The sequence below is a fragment of the Myotis davidii genome, unplaced genomic scaffold (genome assembly GCF_000327345.1).
Source record: "Myotis davidii unplaced genomic scaffold, ASM32734v1 scaffold450, whole genome shotgun sequence".
In the NCBI taxonomy this organism is placed as follows: Eukaryota; Metazoa; Chordata; class Mammalia; order Chiroptera; family Vespertilionidae; genus Myotis; species Myotis davidii.
Window position 1 is genome coordinate 2,333,071 of NW_006282385.1, and position 12,688 is coordinate 2,345,758.

The following is a 12,688-nucleotide window of genomic DNA, read 5'->3' on the forward strand; positions in this document are numbered from 1 at the left end:
GAGGGGAAAAATTTCCCCTGAGAATTTATAACCAAAAAATACTCTCTAGTAAATCTGTGATCTAATCTATATTAACTAAGAGTACAAAAATAAGTTTTAGTTGGTTTTCAAGTTGATAGTTCCAGGTTGTCAGTATCTGCAAGAAATAATTTCAAATCCACTCTGAATAAACAAGGGCTCCTTGGGGAAAATGGCAGGGACAAGAATCTCACAGGACAAGACTAGAGCATCTTATATTGCTAAAAGATAAAGAAGTGCTTAAATAAATAAATACATAAAAACATGTATACATACATACATACTAGAATGAAAAGGTGATGTCAAAGGAAGACAGGACCCAACATGAGAGAACACCCAATAGCCAAATCTGGAATAATTTGAGCAACAAATTAAGTAATGTAGTATTGGATTATAAGCTCAGTGTATAAAATAAATATTCATGAATCCAAACTTATGTAAACGATTGAGTAAATAAATAAATGGGAAGTGGAGACTGCCTACTCACTCCTTAAGTATGAGCTACACATAGTGACTTCCTTCCAAAGAAGATACTGTGGGGGGAAAAGAGATAAAAAAGATAAACTTTAGAGTGGAGAAACCTGACAAACACTACCTGAGCCAGGTGATCAAAGCTAACATCAACAGTGGTAATTTATGTTGATTTGTACCCTGATATGATATGATATGATGAGAGTGGCATTTTTATTCTCTGTGACCTTCCTCCTAGAAGCCCAGGACCCAAGTAAAATCATAAGAAAAATATTAAACAATTCCAATTGAAGGATATTTCAAAAAATATCTAATCAAAATTCCCGAAAAGAGGAAAAATATAAAAAACTCTCAGGCAAAAGGAGATTGAGAGACATCACAACTAAATGTAATGTGGTATCCTGGATGGGATCCTGGGACAGGGAAAGGCCATTAGGAACAAGTTAAAGAAATCTGAATAAAGGATGCCCTTTATTGATAATGTATCAACATGAGTTCGTTAATGTAATAAATGTACCATACTAATGTAAGATGTTAATAATAGGGGAAACTGTGTGAGATATGTAGGAATTTAACTTTTTGTGAACTATTTTAAAATTAAGTTTATTGAAGTTGAAAAAAACTAACTAAAATTATTTAGAATATAAGGAATACACTCCAGGCAAATAAAAGTAATACCAGATGAAAAATCTAAGATGGAAGAAATAACAATAAACAAAAATATAGGTAAATATCTATAAATATAGATAATAACAAAATAATAATTAATATGTATGAATGCATGAGGTACCAAATATGAAATAATAGATAGCAATAACAGAAATTTAGAAGACTAACAAAATTAAAGCATCATAAGACCTTTAATTGTAGAGTACAGTAAGTATGTTGATAGCTTTAGATTTTATAAGTTAAGTAGACAAGTTAAAATAGCTACTGTGAGCATTAAGAGAATACTGGTAAAAGAATAGACAGAATTATAACCCTGTCAGCTTTTCAACATTTATCCAGAATCTGACCATTTCTCATCACCTCTCCTGTTACCTACTCAGGTCCAGGGCATTTCAATCTCTCACCTGGATCACTGCAGCAGTCTCTTACTGGTCTATGAGCTTCTTCTCTCGTCCTTCTTGTGGCTACTCTCAACACAGCCACTCAAGTGGTTCTGTCAAACCACTAACCACTCTCGCTCTTCTGGGATACTCTTCCCCATGACATCAATGTGGCTCATTCCTTTGCTGCCTTCACATCGTTATTCAAATGTGATGATTTACCTGACTACACAATTTTAAATGAAGCCTCCTCACCACAATTTACTACCCCTCCTCCCTGCTTAATTTTGCTGCATCACCAATGAACTTACCACATAATTTAGAGAAATTTCATATTCTAAAATCATAGACTATCAGAGACTTCGCTGTTTGACATTTTATCCATAGGAATGAAACTCTTGCCTAAGACCCTAAGTCACTTTGACAGAGAAGCATTTTTGATTCACAGTTGATGCAGAGTTTCATATAAGGAGCTTCTGGACTCAGTATTCTGTGTATATATCAACTGCGTAGGTGCCAATGAAACAGGAACCTTGGGTTTCCTTAACAGGCCTGAGTTTGCTTTGACACTAAACTCCATCCTTCCTTCCAATGCTATAATTCCTCTATTTGTTTGGTGAGACACCTAATGATATTTCATCTGTGGTTTCCCTCATTGCAGTGGGCCAACAAAACAGATTTTGTCAGACTACAAATCTCACAGGGAAGCTTCTAAGGTGCTAGTACCAATGTTTTTACATTATGATTATTCTACATGCACATCTATTATTATCTGTACATGTATGTTCGATAACATCCGCATGGAGATCTATTGATTGTGTAAGTATGCTAGGTTTTCTTTAATTACTGAGAGAAGATTAGCATGTCTCTGAAGTAGGTATTCAAATATACTGTGACATATCAAAAGCTTTGAATGATTTCACATTTTATTCTCAATTCACAGAATGCCTGACTCGCCCAAAGAGTCATGTCTCTTCCTTTGCTGACATCATCTGACTGTGAGTGGCTAAGTCAAGCCATTCAGTTCAGCTGCAAGTATGCCAATATTTTCAAATACTGAGTTCTCTCCTCAATAGAGCTGGTAATGAGGCTGTGAAAACTTGGCCACCCCCACCTCACTCCTGTTCCATCATGTCCTTGCCAGATGTTCCTGCCAAATTGATAGGGTTCCCATTTCTCTTTATGTCTCATATTCCGTTAGTAGTTATTACAGCAACCTGTCTACTTTTTGAGGGCAAATATCTCTACCATTAAGGACCCAGACATTGTGTACTTATTAGACACAAAGGTGTCTCAAAGATAAATTACACACATTAAACCTGTATTCTGTGACTAGTTTATTAAGTCTAGATGAACAATAGTGCCAACATAATAGGACAGTCTTTTCAATGAATCACTGATTTGTTGAACATCTGGTGGCTTTTAGTTAGAATTCATCATTTGATGCCATAGTGTAGTCTCTAATCTTTCTTCATGTATTCATTGAAACTTGTTGACATGTTTCAACTAAAAAATTCCAATGAGTTTTTGCCCCATAAATTAAAAAGTTATTCTCCTTCAAGAAAGATTTAATAAATTTTACTAAATATTTTAATATTGTGATTCTTTATGAAAACCTTCCATGGGTCCCTGCTCCCTGGATGGGATTATTTAGAAACCCTATTTAGAAACCTTACTAAGAAGGTGGTGTTAGGTTTCTAAGTTCTTTTCAGCAGTCATGAGTTATTATTATGATAATAGTGATAATGGGAATACCTAATATTAGCTGTGTATTTACTATGTGACAGTTAATTTACAAATCTGCATGGATGGTCTCATTTAATCCTTATGACAATCCTGAAAATGTAGTACCCTATCAACATCTGAGGGTAAGGAAATGGCTGAAAGAGACGAGGTGACCTGCTCAAAGCTGAGTCAGGATTTGAACCAAAGCCTGTCTGACCCAAAGTTCACATACCTTCCACTATGCTCAAACTACTACTTTAATGTTTTAGCTAATTAGCTTATAGCTAATCCTTTGTCTCTCTATGAAGAACAGGACTTAATTCTCATTTTTCATATTCACCAGTCATTAGGACATTCTCAAGCATGAGGCATGCTAGGACTTCTGAAGTAAGAGTTAAAGTGAAGAGAAAACCAGGACCAAGCTAGATAGAGGTGAACAAACTGCCCAGGTGCAAAGAAGACTAACTCTAATCTAGTGCTCAGTGTCTTACAAAGAGGGTGAGGGGAAAGGCCAAACTCAGATTAGAACAGAAAGTTATCAATATGTGAAATCCCAAAGAGCCATTATGTGTAGTTGGCATCACAAGGCTTTAAATCAGATGGTAACACTGGAGTTCAGGACTGGAGCCAGAAGTTGAGAGGCAGGAAAGTCAGGAGCCGGCCCCCCAGTGGTGCCAACAAGAAACGGGAGAACTAGCAGAGAAAGTGAAGGGTCCCAGTGTTATGATTGGATCTGGCCAGCATAAAGCTCTCAACGGATGTCTCGCTCCCACTGGTGAAGTGAGGCTTCTGCTGGTCAGAACTGGCTCAGGCGGTAGGCAAGACCAATGTCACAGCTGAAGGACACCTGAGAGTTGAACTGGGAGGGTGAGGAAGACTAGTAATTGGCCTTTCACTGGGTGATGGTCAATTATTTTATTGTTTACCATCTTGGAGGAGAAGTTTTTGAAATAGTGCATTTAAAAAAGCATTTTTGAAGACAATGGAGTGGGTTTAACTCCCCCTTCCTCCCAAGTACAGGAAGTAATGAAGGCTCCTCCAACATCAGCCCTAACTGCCTGCAAATTGGGAAAACATTGCATCAATTCCAAAGTAAGCAACAGCTCTCTGAATGATTTTAAATCCATAGGAAAGCCCATAACAGTGAAAGTCTCTATTGACTCCCTCAGTCTTTCCCATCTCCACTTTCTACCCCCACCAAAAAACATAGAAGTATTAATGAAAACACGTTTTCTCCTTTTGATGTGATAAAAGTTTTAAGTCTAAGAACAAAAAAAAAAAAAAACAAGTATTGTTATGTTCCAAATATTAATACTTCAAAAGATCAACCCAAAGGCCATCTGGAGGATGCCCCCTGAATGCTCTGTTAATAACAACTACTGCGAACATCACACCTGTGCCTTTTTGTGTTTTTACATCTATGGGGTAGGTTTAATTATTGTTCTCTGTTTACAGAAAGAGCAAGGCTGGGTCTAAATCCCATTCTCTGCCCCGATAGCTATGCCTTGCTCTTCTCCACCATCCCCTGTTACATCCACTCTTCAAGAATCCCTCCTGCAAAGAAATGGAGGACAAGCTCTGTGCCTACTGCAAGCCTACTCTCCAAGATGGATTTTTTTTAGGTCCATTGAGAAAAAACTGACAAAGCCTATGGCATGGCTAAGACACAAATATGATGTGTTTACACCATAGGGATTTCTATGGAGCCTCAGAAAGAAAGAAGCATTTTCGATTTCAATTGTAGCACAGTCATTCTGTGACCATGCTCTTCTGGCCTGATATGTCATCCCTTTTTAATATCCACATAAATCAGAATGGCACAAGGCACAAAAACTGTGAAATTCTGAGCCTGCCATGGAAATTCGACCCCTGATGCATGTCAAAAGAAATTGGCCAAATCCAGCAGAACTTTTTCCAAGGGAAGCTTTGCATATTTCAGCCCATTGTTTTCCCCTCCGTGACTGCATTGCACACAACATTATGGGTGAAATAGTTACTTTTTTGAATTCATTAAATAAGTACCATTTAAGCTATCTGTGCATAAAAGAAATTACTCTATTAAAGAATCTCTACCCAAAAGTCTGTTTCCATTATATGAGATAAACTGTAAAATTTGTCATTTTGCCATGTCCATAGCATAAAAAATCTATTGTTTTCTCCACAGTTTCCATCTTTCCTTCCAACTTTATAAACAAGATGGACTTTTCCTAGAAATATCAATGGAGTTAGATCAGTCATGCAATATATAATTTCATACCTTTGGCTAAGGAGAAAGGTTAAGATGGGCATGTGAGGGTCTTTTCCCCCTTGGTAAGGCATGCTGGCTCAGGGTGAGGGAAAGAGATCTTTTACTTACAAGATATATATCCAAATTCAACCTCAGAGATCTCCAGGAAATTCTAGAAGCTACTGACCAATTAAAATAAAATGGTTCAGAGAACTGGTCCTCATGTCATCAGAGAGTAGTTTCTCCTCAATGCTACAATCTATATTATTATTGTCTAGTTAGTTATGATGGTTTACTCACATGATGCTTTTGCCTTTTCAGGGCCAGTTCTGGCATAAGACAAGGTCCTGAGCCTAAAAAGCAACCCCACAGCTTTCAGTGATTAATCATTAAAAGGTATTGATATTGAGAGGAGAATCTTGGTCTCTTTGATGAATCTTGGTCTCTTGTGATGAATTCTGAAGGTGAACAATTATCTACACTAATAAAAGAAAAACATGCAAATTGGTGTCACTCTGCTACGCCCACCAGCCAATCGGAGCAACTATGCAAATTAACCCAACAGAGATGGCAGTTAATTTTGCATACGCAGGCCAGAGCAAAGACTGAAGGCTCCAGCCGGAGTGAAGACTGAAGACTGAAGAGGCTTGGCTTCTCCGCTACGGCCAGACCAAAGGCCTGGGTCCCAGGTGCCAGAGGAAAACCGGTGCCAGCAGCCAGGGGAGGGAAGGCCTATTGCATGAATCTTAGTGCAATGGGCTTCTAGTTTAATCTATATCTTTTATTTACAAAATATATAAAGCCAGTTAGAACCTTGAATGTCATCACTCTAGAAGATGAACTCTTTACTTTCATTTGCAGAAAGAGGAGATTTCCTTCGAATTTTACAGGGAAAAGAAAAAGGAGAGTCAGTTGGTACAGTGGTTTTCAAAGTCAGAATTTGAGTTTGGATTAGAACAGTTGTTCATCCACACAATCACTTATTGACTGACATTCCAGTTACCCACTGTACCCAGGAGACCACCAAAATTACATTAATCTCCAGAGTGCTGGAAAAGATAATGGTCAATTCCCAGGTGAAAAAGGGACATTGATTGTCTCACTCTTTCTGATTCTAAAAATAAGGTAACTGGACCAGAAGGGAGGAAGAGGATCCTCTCGGCAGCTTCTCTGGCCCAGGATTCCTAGGTCTTCCCCAGAGCACTGCCCCGGGTCTGTGGATGCTATGTAAAGGACTATGAGGGAATTTGGGAAACAGCTAGGATGACTACATATCCAAGTTTCCTGGGAGACCTTAGTGTACACCTGTTGACCTTGCCATTAATAGCACCCCCTTTCACTCTCAAAAGTAAATATTGGCAAAATCTATGTACAATATATATAGTCACCCTTCCAATGACATAAACACTGATTCTATCTGGTTTTACTGTATAAGAAATTCAAATTCTTTCAAGTACCATATGATTTCACTCATATGTGGAATTTAATGAACAAACTGAACTACCAAGCAAAATAGAGACCGACTCATAGATAGATAGCAGGCAGGCAGCTTGGGGGCGGGGGCTGTTGTGTGGAGGGAGTGAGCAAAAAAAAGAAAAAAAAAGAGAGAGAGAACTCATGGACATGAACCATACTGTGGGGATTTCCAGGGCAAAGGAGGGTGGTGGGAGGGCGGGAAGGGGGGCAGTGCAGGGGAGGAGAGGATGGACAGGTAGAGGTGGCAGAGGGTGTAGAGAGGATAAATGGTGATGAAAAAATAAATTAAAATAATTCAAATTCTTTAAACCATTGTAAGAACCAGAAAGATCAATCACTATAACTAAGAAAAGGTATGAAATGCTCTGTTTCGTGCACTCAACAAATATTTATAAGACATAGTGCTTGCTTAGCCTTCTTGTAAATATAAAGATGTGTAAGACCATGTCTTTGCCCTTTGTCTGAGTTTAGTATAATTTATTCTAGCTCATAATGTCTCATTGTCTCATGTCTTTCCTTCCTAGCTGTCTGTTTTGAAGCTCAAACTCCTATAAGTTAGCTTTTCATTATTAGGCTGTGCATTCTCCACCTTTCTGTTCATGTGACCTCGTCTTTTCTATACCCATCTTGTTCTGCCTTGATATGGTGAGAATCCTCTAAAGTGCCCCTTCATGATCCTTGAGTCTTGGCTAGACTTACAACTTCACTTTAAAAAACAAAGAAAGAAACAATATGGTAGAAGTGATAGAATATTATTTTGTGAGACCAGGTTAGAAAAACACTTGCTTCCACCTTGGACACCCTCTCTTGTCCTCTCATTTGCTCATGAGAAAGCCACCTGCTCTCTGGAGAGGCTCATGTGGCAAGAAACAGGGAAATCTTCAGCCAGCAATCAGCACGAAACAGACCTCAGTGCAACAGCGAGTGAGAAACTGAGAAACCCTGCGAACAATCAATCCCATGAGTGAGCTTGGAAGCAGATGCCTCTTCAGTCAAGCCTTCTCATGAGACTGCAGGCCCAGCCGACACCTACATTGCAACTTTAGGAGAGACCTAGAGACACAGTTACCCAGCTAAGCTGCACCAAGATTCCTGATGCACAGAACTTGTGAAATAGCAACTATTTGTGGATTTAAGAAACTCAATTTTGATATAGCTTTTTACATAGCAATAGACAGTGAATATACTCAGTCCTTGTCTTGTCCTATATCAAAGACACAGGCTTCTCACTCTCCCAGCACTGACCTTATTCTAGCTCTCAGGCTAGTAAATAGTTAGCCCCAGTGCTACCCTGTCCTCTGTCCTTCCAAAAGCGTGCAGATGAGCAAAGGAAGCTTCCATCGCACAGCAGGCTGGGGACCATAGCCCTTCGTGTTTCCTGCAGACCCAAGGCTCTGGTGTCAGTTCCTGGGCTCAGTCCTGTCTCCAAGGCTGGTGGAAACCTCTCTTTGGGTCCTTTTCTTTCCTAATTTTCTTTCAGAAAGAACTGGATATTAATCTCGTCTTCTCTGTTCTTTTTAGCATTTCTAAGGCAGATGGATGGCTAATTATCTTGCACAATCAATCCACAGAGTTTCAAACTCAATTCCAGCAGCTTTTTAAATACTTTTTCCTGAAGGTTAATAAGTAGTCAGGATGCTTGTCCATTGCTACCACACTGTCGAAAAATACAAATCCAAGTAGGTTAGAAAGATACCATTGTTTCCATTCGGGAGTTACCGTTCTTTTAAAAAAGAAATAAATAAATAAACCCCAGGGCATCCATAACCAGGAAAAAACAGTGAACTGCAAAGAGATAGCACCTCAGGGAGAATGCAAGTTAGAAAGGTGTACATGGGGACACTGTGAGAAGCTTAGTGTTGGCAGGTTTCATACTAAAGACTAGACTGGCTTCTACAGGAACATTACATCTTGTCCTTTTGTGAAAACAATCCTCCAACCATGTAAAGTGTCTCTGTATCCATTAGTGCATCATTCTGAAAAGCCCATGACAGAGGAAAAGGCTGAAATCTCATCTCACCCTGAACTCAGCTGACATAGAGATCAGACAATAGAGATTTCTCTTTATAAGAGTGTAGCTTTTATGCTCTTAGGTAAGAGCAGAATTGCACAGAGGCAGAATAAGATTTTCTTTAGGGATATGGATGTCTTTTACCTGACAATCATAAACAATTCTAGATACCTATCAGGTTCCATGTCCCATGTAAGGCTCAAACAAGAGCCATTGTGAGCCATCCACAAGAGCAAGAAGTTTTAAACTCTAAAAATAGGATAAAGCAGAATTTTTCTCCCTGTGCACTGTGTCCCTATGGGATAACTAAGACAGTTGTGTCCTCAACAAACAGCTGTGATGATTATCTGACTATCAGACACAATCTGCTTGTGTTTTGAGAATTTAATAGGTGATTGAGTGAGTTGCATGATACTCAGCTGACTCCTCTAGAACTCAAGTCCTGTGGGAAGGGCAAAGGTGAGACAGCCACTATTGAGATGTATGTCCATTTCTAAAACAGATATAGATGGACCCTTCGTCACAATATTTTGCAAGACCTGAGACTGGAAAGAGGCATTGGCAAAATAAAATTGAGACTTAGAATGTTCCAAAGGTCTATCCTTAAGAAAATGAGGAAAGAAGCCAAGTTAAAACATCCGTTCTCTGAGAGCCTGTCACTGTTCTCAGATATTTAAATGTAGAGTTCTGTGTCTGAAAACGTCAGTATGGCCAACAAAGATGGTCTTCGATGTTCCTATAATGCAGCGGTTCTCAACCTGTGGGTCACGACCCCTTTGGGGGTTGAACGACCCTTTCACAGGGATCACCTAAGACCATCGGAAAACACATATATAATTACATATTGTTTTTGTGATTAATCACTATGCTTTAATTATGTTCCATTTGTAACAATGAAATTGGGGGTCACCACAACATGAGGAACTGCATTAAAGGGTCGCGACATTAGGAAGGTTGAGAACCACTGCAATGGGTTTTCTCCCACATCCTCCACCCGAACTAAAGCTTGATCTCCCTCTTTTGTCACCCATTACCTTTGTGTTCTCAACTTACCCATCTCAAACACATTCTCCCTGTGCCACAAACACCCATACTCACACACAAACACCATAACCTGTTCCAGGTCCTTCGTTGTTTTCATTCAAATCCAATCAAAATAAAATGTTCCCTCCACATAGAGATGCAAAAGCATCAAATTACTGGCCACCATTTACAATTTATACCAGGTACTGGGAAGAATATGAGTCACTGCCTCCAGTTCCAAATGACCCGATCATGTTGCAGTCTTTATTCAATGAATCTCTAAATAGGTCTTTGAGGCAGGAAGGAGCAGTGAGTCAAAGAGTCGATGAACTAAACTACCTAAGTCTATCTTAGACTTAGTCAGTGTATCCCTTTGCACACTAATGCAAAAGGCAGCCATCATCCCATACTACAGCCTTCACTGTCAGGTGGCACTTCCAAGTTCGGCCTCAAAGAGGATAAAGACAATCAGACACAGCTCAAACTCTGACTCAGCTACTGAAATTCCAGTCAGAAGGACTCGGAGGCCACATCCCTAAAGTAAATAGTAGTGCAATCTCAAAACAAACTGACTGCATATCTTTAAGGGCTGAATTGTGTCCTCTCTGGAATTCATATATTGAACTTCTAGCCTCCATACTTTAGAATGTGATCTATTTAGAGTTAGGGTCTTTATAGAGGTTCTTAGGGTCTAATAAATATGGCTGGTGTCCTTATGAGAAGAGAAAATTTGGACGCAGACATTGTGCCGAGGGAAAATGATGTGAAGGCATAAGGAGAGGATGGCCACCTACAAGCCAAGAAGAGAGTCCTGAAATTGATCCTTCCTTTATAGTCAGAAGGAACCAACCCCGCCAATACCTTAATTTTGGGCTTCTGACCTCCAGAGCTGTGAGACAATAAATTTCTGTTGTTTAAATACCTTGTCAGTGGTATTTTGTAATGGTAGCCTTAGCAAACTAATATAATACCAATTTCCTCATTAGGGAGAAGTATGGTTTCCTGGATAGAAGCATGTGTTGAGAGTCAGATAAAGCTTGGTTGGAGTTGCAATGCCATCACTTCTTCATGGTGTGAAATTAGGCAAGGTGCTTCCCCTTTCTGAAACCAGTTTTTTCATCTGTAAAATGTGAATAATAATGCCTATCTCATAAAGCTGCTATGAGGATTAAAAGAGATAAGGACATGAAATTCCGGGCATATGCTAAGTGCTCAATAACAGTGTCTCAGCATCGATGGCTTCACAAGTCTTTGAACTTGATAGAACATAAATATATAAACAACAATGACATTAAGAAAATAATCTCTCTGCATGCTAGAAATGTCAATCTTTGTAGTTTATGAGTAGTTCAACATCAAGGGAAAGCTAGTCATCATGACTTGAACGTATCTTGGATGAATTATGAATGGTTCTGCTGGCAGGCTCCTAAGTTAAATATGATACTTCCAGAAATAAATTGATGCAATGGACTCAATAAATTTTTACAACTTTCCCAAGAGATGTTGATAACTGAAAGATAGTGAGCCCTTAATTGCAAAACCATTTAGGTCCTGGGCCCCTACACCCTAATCCAGTCATTGTGCATTATTGGATTATGGTTTAGGGTTTATTGAATGAAATCAGATTTCTCTTCAACTTCCTCTACCAAAAACTGGGAATTATTCTGCTCACCAGAGGAGAAGTTCTTATCCAAGACCTTTTTTTTATCTTATGGATTTTCTGATGATGCCCTCATTGTACACTTTATTCAGGGCAGCAAATGGAATAATCAAAACACAGGCGTAAATGTTGCTACAAGGAAAGAAAATGTCAGGACACATTTTTGGTTTTTTTGACCTTTTTAAAAAACTTTCTTCAAGTGAGACTACCAGTGGTAAGTGTCCGGTGGCCTGCTGTTCTGATCTTGGATTGCTTGATTACATCCAACAGAGAGGAAAGCACCAGCCCTAGCACAGTCTGTAATCACTTCAAATCTCTGGGTTAAGGTGGTCTTAGCTGGTTGTTCCAAACTTCCCCCGTTCTTCTGGTCCCTATTTTTCTAGAGGAATATGGTTCTTCTTCTCTAGGTCCCTTCACTCACTCATTCATTCACCAAATTCTGTGATCACTCCATGACTGGGCTCTGCTATCCATGGGACAGATCCCTATCCCAAAATGGCTCCCAGACAGAATCTAAATCAGATCTGGGAATGTCTTAAGTAACAACGCCTTTCTTCCCTTCCCCTGAAGTCATATCCAATTCTAATTTTCACCTTTGGACCTGACTCTAGAGCAGTGATGGCGAACCTTTTGAGTTCGGCATGTCAGCATTTTGAAAAACCCTAACAACTCTGGTGCCGTGTCACATATAGACATTTTTTGATATTTGCAACCATAGTAAAACAAAGATTTATATTTTTGATATTTATTTTATATATTTAAATGCCATTTAACAAAGAAAAATGAGTTCGCATGTCACCTCTGACACGCATGTCATAGGTTCACCATCACTGCTCTAGAGTAATGGTGATTTCTTAACTATGTATATTTTTTTTGTTGTTTTTGACTTTTTAAAAACTTTTCAAAATATTCTTTATTGTCATAACCTCTTATTGAATGTGAGGTAGGTGGGGCAGAGAAATTACGGAAAACTGACCTACAGTAAGTAAGGTTGTACAGCTTGCTCAAGGTTACATCACCAGGGCCTG